This window comes from Pyrgilauda ruficollis, unplaced genomic scaffold (genome assembly GCF_017590135.1).
Source record: "Pyrgilauda ruficollis isolate IOZ18807 unplaced genomic scaffold, ASM1759013v1 scaffold1, whole genome shotgun sequence".
Lineage (NCBI taxonomy): Eukaryota > Metazoa > Chordata > Aves > Passeriformes > Passeridae > Pyrgilauda > Pyrgilauda ruficollis.
Genome location: NW_024508100.1, coordinates 17129347 through 17142352, shown reverse-complemented (window position 1 = coordinate 17142352; position 13006 = coordinate 17129347). Strand labels below are relative to the sequence as shown.

General features: G+C 39.1%; 1 long non-coding RNA gene across 1 annotated transcript in view; it reads left to right on the top strand.

Moving 5' to 3' along the window:
• The first annotated feature begins 4885 nt into the window (after window positions 1-4885).
• The window catches only part of LOC121348840, a 95156-nt gene continuing 87035 nt past the window's right edge, over window positions 4886-13006 (top strand). The window contains exon 1 of the long non-coding RNA XR_005954422.1: window positions 4886-5128. This is a non-coding gene — a long non-coding RNA (uncharacterized LOC121348840). The remainder of the gene's footprint in view (window positions 5129-13006) is intronic.

The following is a 13006-nucleotide window of genomic DNA, read 5'->3' as shown; positions in this document are numbered from 1 at the left end:
AGGTTTTACTTCTGTAGGGTAAGAACTACCTGATGGCCTAGTTTATTTCTACTTTACAATAATGTGAGTGGCTACTATGTGAGAGTTATTTATATATTCCAGTGTATCCTATTCTAGCTACTGACCCATCATACTGCTGCTTTCTTTTATGAATGCATTTATTGAAGAAGGGTACTCCAGAAGTGTGGAACAGCGCTCGAGATCTTTTGAGTTCAACCACTATTATCGAATCTGTATTTCAGAAATGACATTTTTCTATTTCTAGTGATAGCTGGTTTTCTGATTAAGTCGTATGGCATTTTACTGAGACTTTAAAAAATAAGTTGAGTGGGGTGGATGCATTGAGGCAAATGGCAAAGAATTTATAATCCACCTGGAGTGGCTTTCCAGGAGGTCTGTATTGAACCTCTTTCACATGACTATCTTCTCTGGAATCTAAGAGATTTCAGGGGAGTCTGTGAAAGAAAGTCTGTGATGAACCAATAAAAATTTTGAAATTAAGCCACCAGTCCATTCAAAGAATCTTTCAACTTTAATTTAAGCAAAGATAAAGGTTAAGTTATATCTATGACGCATACTTTATATTTGTGTTTTAGTTTGCTCCATCTTATACTGGACCATATATGGAATTGAATGTGCCCAATCTCATCCATGTCTTCTATTGTGTGGATTATCCACAAAATTGTCTTCTGACTCCTACTCCTAAACAATGTCTTTTATGATAAATTATTATTCTTCCACAGTTTTTATTATCAAAATAGTGACATTAGTTTTTCTTCAGCTAGGTTTTTACCAAGAAAAGCAAACTCACAATTTCATCCTTTGGCAATCCATGTGACTTATGATTTACAGGGTGCTTGCCATTGTGGCTATTCTGCAGCTCTTTGCCAATAGTAGAAAATATTATGTAATAAAAGAGATTAAGAAAAATGGAGTTGGTAATTTAGATATTTAGAACTGGACAAGAGTCCAGATTGTGGCATGAGTCTAAACAGCCTCATTGCTCTGGAGCAATTACAGAATTAAAAGACACAAAACTTGTTGTGTCTTTGTTTATTGTTGATGTAGTCCATCAACAATAAACAAAGCAAATCAAATAGTCCTTCCATCCCCAGACAATGGAATTTAAGGCTACAGCTCTAACTTTACATCCTGTTGGGCTTCCTTCTAAAGTGCAGAGAGGGGAGTGTGTTAAGAATATATGAAGCAGGTGCACCCAGTCAGTGCCACTTAGGCAAATGTGACTAGCTAGAGTGCCACATGAGTGTAGGGTAACTGGCAGTGTAAAAAGTGCTTCAGCCCCCTGACTTATGAGTTGTGAATCCCCATCTAAACTACAGTTTTGGATTCCCAGTGTGAGGAAGATGTTAATGTAGTGGAGCAAATCTAACAGATGGCACTAAAATGAATGGAGCGTATAATGTGCAGGAGAAATGGGTTTGCTCAGTCATAAGAAAGTTAAACCAGGGACCTTACTGCTGTTATCAGCTGCCTGATGGAAAGCTACAGAGAAGGTGAAGCTGAACCCTTCTTGTGCACTCTAAATAGGAATGAGGACACAACAGAAAGGTACAACAACAGAAAATTCAAATTAAATATCAAATATATGCTTTACCATTGTAATGATCAAATGTAGGACCATGTTTCCCGGAGAGGCTCCACACAGAACTTTTCTCCTTGGGGTTATCCAAATCTTAAATAGGTAAATATCTGAAGAAACTGATCAAACCAGAACTGATATGAAACAAAGGCTGGAGTAAATGCTCCTCAGAGATCCTTCTGGGAACTCTCAGTGGATATATAAACAGATTTATTACAACTGTTGTTTAAGAAGATGCAATAGCTGCTTTGACAAGATAACATTTGTGAATGTTTCCCAATAGTGCTAAGCAGATGTTGCCTAGAATGAGTAGGGAAAAATCATCAAAAATGCAGAACCCTTCTCTAAAAACCACTGGATTTGCACCTTTTAGATGTTCTAAGGGTTATTTTTCTGTACATATTCACAGAATCTTAAGAATATCCTGGGTTGGAAAGGACCAGCAAGAATCATCAAGTCCAACTCCTGACCCTGCACAGGATAGCCTTAAGAAAGAGATCATGTGCTCGAGAGCATTGTCCAAATGCTCCTTGTACTTTGGCAGGTTTAGTGCTGTGGCTGCTTCCCTGGCAAGCCTGTTACAGTCTCCAATCAACCTTTGTGTGAGAAATATTTTCCTGATATCCAGTCTAAATCTTCCCTGATGCAGATTCATGCTGCTCCTTTTGGGTCCTTTCACTAGTCACCAGGGGGAAGAGATCAGTGCCTGCCCCTCTGCTTCCCCTTAAGAGAAAGCTGTAGACTGCAATGAAGTGTCCCCTTCCCCTTCTCCATGTTGAACAAATCAAGCAGAGTTGTTATGCTCTGATACCAAAAATGCACACAATATTTAAGGTGAGGCTGCCCCAGTGCAGAGCAGGGTGGGACAATTCCCTCCCTTGCCCGGCTGGTGATGCTGTGCCTGGTGACCCACCATGGGTGGCCCTCCTGGCTTTCAGGGCACTGCTGACTCATGTTCGACTTGTCATGGACCAGAATCTCCAGGTCTCTTGCTGCAGGGCTGTTCTCCAGTCTCCAACACGCTAGTCAACATGTGCAACACGGTTGCTTTATTCCAAGTGCAGAATCCAGCATATGCCCTTGTTAAACTTCATATAGTTGGTGATTTCCCAACCCTCTGATTTGGCAGGATCTTTTTGCAGGACCTCTCTTCTTTTAAGGGAGTCAGCAGCTCCTCCAAAATATCTGTCATAGGCAAGCTTGTTTAGTGTACTTTTTGGTTAATCTTACAAGAAATTTATGAAGACATTGAAGAATACTGGCGATTATGCTGGACTTTCGTCCTGTGAAGTTGTGCTGGCTGTGACCAATGACTGTGTTGCCCTTCAGGTGTTTTCCAGTAACTCCTAGAATAATCTTTTTGTAATTTTACCAGGCCCTGAAGTGAGACTGACAGGCCTGTTGTTTCCAGAAATATTCTTCTTGACCCTGTAAATTAGGAAAAGCAGCCCCCCGTTGATGGGGATCTCTTTGGATTCCCAAGACCATTCAAAAATCAGAAGCCTCATGATAATGAGCTACTCAAACATTTATGTAGTCATATAATCTCAGTGAGACAACCAGCAATTCTGAGGATGCAAGTGATTGCCCTGGCATATGAGTCATGCTAGTTTTAGCAGTGCAGTTTTTTCTAGGGAAATCAGGACTACCTCAGAAGTTAGGGTTGGAAATGATTGCACTGATTATTGATTACATGGGGAACTGCATAATTGCTTCACCTCAGAACATGATTAATTTGTTGTTAGTGGTTGAATCCTGCTACAGGAGCATTAAAAGGATGCATTTAATATGTAGGTTATCTCTTCTGGGTTGATTAATGCTGAGAATATTTTTGTGGCACTGAAACCACACATACACACATAATTGTAAATACAGTAATTTTTTTTTTAATCCATCATACATATATATATTTATAAGGAGGCCTTAAAAATGTAGGAAGCATATGAGGGGTGGAAGCAGGGATATATGGCCTGGGAGGAGCATGAAGGCCTGGCCCAAGTATGCTTGGTGACAGGGTTAGGAAAGCCAAAGCCAGGTGAAGTTGAATGTGCCCTTCCCTGGAAGGGAAGCAGCAACAAGAAGGGCAACAAGAATGGCTTCTGCCAGTTTATTAGCAGCAGAATGAACATGAGGGAATGTGTGGGCCTGCTGCTGAATGTATCTGAGGACATGGTGACAAAGGATATGGGTCCTAGCTAAAACAAGACGACCTTCCAACTGAACGAATCCAGTCAGTGGCATTTGTTACCAGTTCTAAAAATGTGGGAGAGAAAAAAAACCCACCAATATGCAGAATTTCTCAGACTGTGCATTAAACACAATTTAGTCTTTAGTGACAGACCAGAATGGTTTTTAAAACCATCATGCATCAGTGAAGTATTTTGCAGCAGGAAGAAGTGCTGCATGCACTTCCCGAGCATCAGAGCCCTGTCGTGATGACACCAAAGAGAGCAGAACAGAGCACAGTCAATGCCCAAGCAAAGGAGGTGCCTGTGCTCCAGGGTGGTGCAGGAGACGAGGATTTTGTCTTTATCAAGGACCTCAGGGTAGTTAGGATGCTAGTCTGAAGGGCTAGAAGAAAGGCTTTGGATATCTAAAGACTGAGCTCAAGTTTCTGTAATAATCAGTGTAGCTGCTGTGTTTTGTGCTGAACACACTCTGCCCAGCAGGACTAAAGACTCTCCTTCTCCAGCTGGACCTCTCAGAACATGAAGGCTGGGCAGCTGCTGACTGTGAATGATGTCTTTTAGTCCTCAGCCTGAGGTGGAAATTACATTACAGGCTTTCCTGTGTGACAGCAGTTGTGATCTTGCTCTGAAGTACCATTCAGCTGCCAAAAATCACGTGGTAACAGGCTTGGCAGCAGGTTGAAGACTTGCTTTTTGGTTTAAGGTCAGGAATCTTTTCCAGACCCTGGTGTACTTGTCATCTTATTTGTGTGCTTCCAATACGGCAGTCAAGGATAGTTAGAATATCTGCGATGTGAGGTAACTGGAAACTATTTTCAGTGTTGGTGAAATTATTTTTTTAAATGCCAATCTGCTATAATTATTTCACTGGGGGAAGCACTGAAGAAATTCTCTGTTACATACCAAACCGAAGTTCTGAAGTCAGAATGAAGTCCTCTGCATTTTGCTTTCTTGACTTGAGAATTGTAACCTTATGCTTTGAAATGTTAAATGTTAAATATTTCCTGCTGTGGTGAGTTGAACCCAGCTAGCAACTAAATTCCCACCCAGTCACCTGCTTTCTGTTCCCCTTCCATATTCCCCCTTCTCTGGAAGGCAAAAGCAAGAAATACTCATGAATCCAGATGAAGGCACAAGAAGGAAACAACCCAGCAAGTGAGGCAGAGGCCATCCCTCTCCACCTGCCACCAGCAGACCAATTTACCACCAGTTGCATGAGGAAATAAAAGCTCTCCAGGTGATACCCTCACTGTGCTCCTGGGTCCTGACAGAGTTGAGTGCCAAACTGCTTGGTGCTTGCAAGAAGATGGAGATTCTGGACTTTCCCACCAGCAAAACAGTAAGAACTGACAGGAATTTGATACTGAAATATGAAATGCTTATGGGAATGGAATGTTTTAGGGCTAGGAAGTATCTGAGATTGTGCAGAACTGAGTTCTGGTTTCAAGAGAGAATTTGGCTCTGGAATGTTTTTCCAGCTCTGTCCCTGAGTCCCTAATCCCATTATATACTACATCTATCTATGAAAAATGCAACTATTTAATGAATAGCTATTGAAAATCCTAAATTATTCACTGAAGAGTTTCAGAGCTTTATTAATTCTGGGGTTAAAATCCATTCCTGATCAGTCAAGTGTCTATTGTGGAGTACTGATAAGGTGCAAAAGATTACCTTTTAAATTACTGTCTTTTAACCTATGAATACAGTTAATATCTGAGGTCTTAACTTTCTGTGAGAATGACAAAGCCTGTCAATGAAATGATTGGTATTTTGAGCTGAACTCTGCAGAATTAATGCTTTCAATTTAATTAGTGTTCGAGTCAGTTCTTGCAGTGTAGTTCAAGCTGAAACAGAATGCTCTTTTTTCCCTGGAAGCTTTTGTGTTTCCCCTTTTCCTATGAAAATGCTAATGGCCAGAGCTTGCACTTTTGGCTATTTCCCACCCAAGCTCTGACATTGCAGCAGAATGTTCCATGTTGCTGATGAAGTCATCAGAGTAGTACTTAGCCTTCTCTGAACTACAGAAAAAAAGTTTTAAGGCTATGTAAGTAGTCATCCGTTTCTTAATGACAGTCAGTTCTTTTCAAGCTCTCATCCAATATAATATATTTGTTTAATCTCAATTAAAAAAAAAAAGTATGGGAAGTAAAGCTGTTCATTCTTCATAAGGAAATTAAGCTTGATTCTTATTGAAGTATGCTGCAAGCATAAGTAAGTAAAGGTTGTGTTGTGCTATGTACAAAAAAGAGTTGTGGATTTTGGCACTTTAATGATAAAGATGAGTGAATAAAAGTGGCTTTCTTGTTCATGGGTTTTCTTAAAATTGAAGTCTTAATTTTAATCTTAGCTTGTGCACAGGTCATTCCTGCCTGTCCATTCACATAAACTGAAAACTGACAGTCTGACCAGGTGAATGTGAGCATTACTGCTTCAAAAGCAAACCATTTCACAATCCTACATCTGCTTAGGTAAATTTCAACATATAAGATAAAAAATAAATTAACTTATTAGCTGCCTGCAAGTCTTTAGCTTGGAAATTCTAGTGGCTGGGGTGTGGTGCAGAATATTACTGGACCCAGTGGAAAGGAAAATCAGAAGCCTCTGAGACCTTGTCTTGGAGAATGCAACAGCAAATTGACCCACAATGGCTGAAAAGAAGCATAGCCAGTTCAGTGAAAACATATTTCATGGTAAAGTATTGAATTTTTGTTAAACTTAAATATATCACATGTGTATACTTAATAAAGACCTTACAGAATTGTACAACAATTATTAAAACACAGCATCCACCCACCCCATCACCAAATAAAAGAAGAAAATATTAAAAAGTGGTAAAAGATGTTTGGGATGTTTGTATTTCCTGAATGACTACATGGTAAAAAAATATTTCAATGAGCTTTACTGAAATATGTAGAGAGACCAGGTGTATTTATGTTCTCCTATGTTTTGTATTGACTCCAGCCAGGTGCCCACAGTGCCATTTGTTCCTCCCTACCCCATCTTTCCAGGAGGACAGTGGGCAGAATAGGAATGGCAAAAGGGAGAAAACCTATGGGTTGAGATAAAGACAGTTTAAACAAGTGAAGGAAAGGGTGGAAAAACCTCAAGTAATGCAAAGGCGGCCACTCAGCACCTCCCATAAATGGAGCAATGCCAGGCCAATCTCTGAGCAATGACCAACTTGGAAGCAATCCTCCTTTCTTCCTCTACACGATTTTTATTACTGTGCATGATGTTTCAGGGTACAGAATATCCCTTTGGCCAAATCAGATCCGCTGTCCCGTCTGTGTCCCCTTCCAGCTTCTTGCCTATCTCAGCCTACCCGCTTATGAAAATTTTTGCACATGTAACTGATTTTTTGGAGCTGTTATTAAATTTATTTTTCTCCTTTTCTTAAGTTAAATGCAATTTATTTAAAATATGCTGGATTTTTGTCTTTCAAATATGAGAGCAGAGAGATGTGCCGATATGCTCTGAAAGGGTGGATTGAACTCTGCTTGCACTAGGGTATCTTTGCAATTTAATCTTTTGTCTCCGTCAGTTGTATAATTTTTTCTGCTCTCAGAAAATGTGTTTTGACCTTTTATATCTGTCAACAATTTTGTTTATAGGTTTTTGAGTGATGGGTTCTGAAGGAATTTTTTTGTTTTCTGTCTCTTTCTTGAAGACTCAACAAAAATATCCAATCTGTTGCCTAAGGTTTTTATTCTTGTGACTATTTAAAGAAAAATGTTCTTGTTCCTTTTTAAAATATGTATTTTAAGACTATTTATGCATATCTTTAATGATAATTCTGTCTTATCAACATTGATATCTAATTTCCATTTACCATATAAAAACTCAGATAGCAAAGCACCATACTACATCTCAGTACTCTGAAACCATGGACAGAACAAACTCTGAGCTGGTCATGGGTGCTCATGGTGCAGATCTGTAACAGTTCTAAGTAGAGAATGGAAGAGAAATTAATCCAAATACTCAATGTATGATATCTAGTATGAAGTAACTTCTGTCAGTTAGGACACTGGAGATGTAGTTAGCATCCCTAAAATTCATAATTAGCTCTTACACTGGATTTTTAAACTGTGGATGCTGGTTATATGTATGTGTTTTAGTAGATGATGTGGTTTCCTGGGGTGTTCTGACTGTACTCCAGTAGTGACTCCATTTGTGTGTGGTGTGTGTTGAGAAGAGTACTGGGAGGTGAATTCTCTTCAGCAGAGTGATGTTTTGTGGACTATACCCAGCATATTATGGCAGCCTGGTTTAGTTTTTAGGCTACAGTGCTTCGCAAGCCGTGTTGTTATAAACAAGGCAAGCCTTTACTGGGGAGCTACAGAATAGAAATCTAAACTGCATTAGCTATTCTATTTATGGGCTGGAAATAAGAAACATTTTGATGGTATTTGGGGTATGATGGAGACCTGTGAGTATGCAAAGAGCACAGCTAAATTTATTTTATATAGAAGACAAAGCCATTGATTGGATGCTTCTTTATTACTCTGCTATGGAGCAGCATCAGGTCTGAATTACCTCTCCTGCTCTGGAGTACTACTAACAGCCAGGTCTCTGCAGTAGATGAAGAAATTTCTTTTCTTTTTCTTGAGAAAGAACTCCTAACAGAAAGGACCAAGCAGCTGAAATAACAACAATTAAATGCTGAACCTAGTGAAATATGATGTTTAAGGCCTCTCACTGCTTTTGTATGTGACTTTCTGAAAGGTACAAAATATCATTGACTGCTGAATTCAGACTCCCCACAACATTTTGGAGAGTAGTTGGTGTCTTAAATGGTTTGATTGTTTGCTGAAGGCCTTGGTGCTGATACACTGTTGTTGTTTTCTGAAGATGGAGCAGTTCTTCTGGCACTGTCAGGGCCCTCAGTAATTCTCATACCTGAATCAGCACTGCTACTATCCCTTTTCCTCTGAGCCATCACTGTCAGGTTCTGCACTTTTCCCTGGGACTGAGGAATTGCATGCTTTAGATAAGAATTATCCAGGCATGTTTAGTAAACCTTGTTACTAGCTGAAAGCAAAACAGCTTTGTCATCCTAATTTGCCCCTGTTCACAGCTACTAACTGGGGCAATCTTTGACCCGTTGTACCAGGAAGTGCAGGACCCTGAAAATCAAATCCATGCAAGATTCTACAAGGAATTTAAAATTCTCAGGCTCAGTTTGAATGTGAATTTTATTTATATATGTGCAAATTTTATTATGACAATGACTTCATTTTCTGCCATTACATTATTTTTTCTTTTATTTTGCAGCATATCCAGTAACATTTGAGCTGTCAGTTAAATTTTAGTCTGTTCTTTATGTTCTTAGCTGTTTTGATGTTTGACTTTCTGCTTTTTATATTAGAGAGCATATATATATATATATGACATGCAATTTCAGTGGTTTCTTTCTGGCTAGGAAGAACTGTAGATTGGCATATTATTACTAGTAATGGCATGTTATTACCCCTTATTCAGGCAATTTGGTGTCATGATATTCAACCACAAATAGCTTTGGGAGACACTCTCTAGGCATGCTGGTAGGCCAATAAATATACCTTGTTCTTGTTAAATTATTGTTTAAAGCATTTTGAAAGAATGTTTTTGCAGTAATGGGACAAAATAAAGGCTATTGTATAAAGAAGCAGCAGAGATCACCAGCTTAAACAGATACAGAATAAACCAATGAACTATACCAACCAATGAACCAATACAAACCAATGAACTACACCAACTCTGCATGGCACATGGAATTGTCTTTCATAGACAAATCTCTGCCTATACTTGCTACTTATCTTTACTGGCTGACTAGATGCTAGAGAATGGCTGTTTCATGTGACAAGATTTTTCTGCCTAGAAACTGTAAGATTGTGATTGAGAGATGTCAGCCAGTAAAATCCACATTGTTCTGTCAAACTCAACTGACCGATCGCTTTGGGCTTCTTTCAGATTAGCGTCAGTGCACTGTTTAACAGTTATCTGTTTTGTTTCAATCACCCATAGGGATTCTTCTCTACCTTTCATTAATTTGGAGTGCCATCCATAAGGCTTTTGATGGTGTGTTGTCCCCAGGATACTCTCTGTGGATTTTTATGTGTTTTGTGTTAGAGGGAAAATGCTGAGATCTAAGTATAGATCTGTGGCAGGGAAAGGACATGGCCATTGGCTCCACCCTCCATCCTCTCCCTCACTTGTGAAATGTGCAGCTTCATTCCCTGTTCTGCAACACACATCTCCCAGGGCTGGGTGTGATCCGGTTGCAGCACTCTGGATTGTGCCTTTTGGTAACCCTGCCACACAGCAGCAGTGATAAACACCACTCTACTTCGTTTCTGCTACCATTTTCCTCTTGAGATTGGTAACCCTGCTTCACTGCTCCAGTAAAGTGAATTAGTATGTAGTTTTTTCATACATCCTTCTACACCAAATAATTTGCATTTTTAAGGTCTGTTTTGCTAGTGAAGGAAGAAGGGTGGGGGGGGGGGGCATGAAACAGGCCAGGAATATTCATCCACTTTACAGTTAAAAATATAGGAGACTGAGCATCAAGTACAGCTTCACTTCCTCTATGGCCTCAGAGAAAACAAAAACCAGTTAATATATTATATTTATTGTAATGATCTCTAAGTGCAGTTTAAAAATTAGGTGAAGACTTAATCTGCATTGTGGAGGAATCTTTTGAATTTGTATTTTAGCCTGAATATTGTGATGAGTTCATTCTACAATATTCTACTGTTTCTGTGTAACATTTCATTAGTTTTATTAAAAGAAACTGAGAGACAAGACTGTATTAGATTTCAGAAATTGAATTTGGATGAACACAGATTTTGGAAAGCTGTGTATTTAATACAATTTTCAGACTGTCTGTTTGACTGTGAGCCAGTGACATTGTGTCTGTGCACAGTACACAGAAAGTTGAACAGGACTCTGTAGCCCAATAATTTGATTCACCTTCATAGTCTAAGAAAAGACACATGCAAATTGTTAAGGTAAAAAAACCTGAATAGACAAACTTTGGAAAATAACAGGACTAAATTTACTGAACTTTTTTTGGTCTAATTAAAAAGATGGGCTAAGTAAGATTTATTACAATGTCTTTGAAAAAGCTGCTAAATCTTAGAATCATAGGATGGTTTGGTTTGGAAGGGACCTTAAAGCTCATTTTGTTTCAGCCCTCCTGTCATGGGCAGGAACACCTCCCACTAGACCAGGCTGCTCAGAGCTCCATCCAGCCTGGGCTTAAACAGTTCCAAGGCTGGGGTATCAAAAACTTATCTGGGCAACCCATTCCAGTGTAAAATGATGCACTATTTTTCCTGCTAGGCCTAAGTTTTAGGATTTCTTCTCTAGTCTGCTTTAAAAATAATGTATGAGGTCATAGAAAAGAATATGGAGAGTTAGAAGGAGAAATATTCCCATGGGATTATATGATGCATAACACCTTCAGATAGTTAGGTCCATGGCCCATAGATGTTACTTTTGTTTAGAGAAGGAAAAACAAAATGGGCCAGTTATTTACTATAAGTTCATGAGTAGACTTTCTTAGGAATTTTGAGTGCAAACTCTGTTAGTATTGGATACTGAGTGCGTAGCTGGAGATGGTTTACTGCTATGCACTCATTAGTCTCATCTTCCTTCCACTCTTTTGTTCTTGACTAATTTTTTTCTCTTTTCCTTTCCAAGTTCACCACCTGCTCTTTTTATAACCCTTGCTCTTTAATGCCTACAACTCTTAATCCTTCTACCATCTCTCACCTTTTATGGACAGACTCCTTTTGTGTGCAGCCTGAAGGGTACTGTGTGTGCATCATGAAAGGACCTACAGAAGGTCTATCTTTTTCCTGATATCCAGTGGTGGAGTTCAGCACTTGACATCACTGGAAAGAAACCATTGGTGAGGGCCCCCACAGAGCCAAGGCAGGCTATTGACGAGGGCATCCTAGGTCCCCACAAGCCTGGGCTGGAAAACTTAAGATGGAATGGTCAGATACTAGATATCTGCAGACCAGCTGGAACATGCACTGTAGGAATAAAATTGGATATCTCTTAATTTTAAAAAACGTGTCCTTGGGCGCATGTGAGTGCAAATCTTCTTATAGATTGCCTGTAAATTGCTGATATTTTAAAGGAGGGATAAAAGTACAAATATTTCTCCTTTCCCTACTTGAAAAATGTCTGACTTTTTCTTCCCCTTTGTAGAAAGCTGAAATTTTCATAGTCAAGAAGATATTAGCTTATTTTATAAGACCCTAATTTTAACATTTTCGAATGTAAGGATTGTAATGTTATATTGTATTTCAACTCTTTTTATGATAGTCAAAAGGATAGAAGAAAGAGGCCCAATGAAGGTATGGATACACACTCAAAAAGAAGAGTTCAAACTAGAATGTTTCACTCTGTAAAGTAAAAAGTTGCCAGAGGTACAAGAAACTGCAACCTCAGTCTCAGAGTGGAGGGAGTCAGGCACTGTGGTGCAAGCACTCTAACTGACGGACAACACATGAACCCAACATTTTTTGTGCTACACTACACTGTTCTGTCTTTCTGCCTCCTTTTTCCTGGCATATTATCTTCTGAATTTCTCTGAAGATTTTTAATGCTTGCTTTAATTTATTTATATTTCTTGCTGGTTTTCTCCTCTCTGCACTTTCTGCCTTCCCCTGCCCTTGCCTCTCATCCTCTTCCAGGATGTATCAAATTTGGCACTGTACCAGTTAGTCTGCTCAAAGGAGAATGGCTATTTCTGAAAACTCATTTGCTGAGAAGGGTGGAGTTTGCCAAAGTCCCTATTCAGTTTAAGGGACAAATAGCTGGCTTCCTGCCTGTCCTAAATGCATATTCAAGCAATTGTCCTAAACAAAGCCAGGATAATGAGAAATTTCATAATGAGCTGAAAGCTGTATATTTCCTCTTCTTATTATGCCCTAAATAGTCTAATGATCTCAAGTTATTATTTAGTTAGCAATATGAGGTTTAAGTGAGATGGTTATGAGGACAGTGTTTGATGCAAGGGAATTTTTACAACCCTTTAAAAATAAAAAAGGGAAATTATTCTCTTTCTCCTTAAGCAATTCTCTTTGCCTCAGTACATGAATGAATTAGTGACAAATAAATAATCATTGAGTTTTCCTTGAATGAAATTCTCAAAATGTCTCCAGGCATCATCATGAATTGCACTATCACAACCTTAAGTTACCCACTCTGAATAATAGAAGCA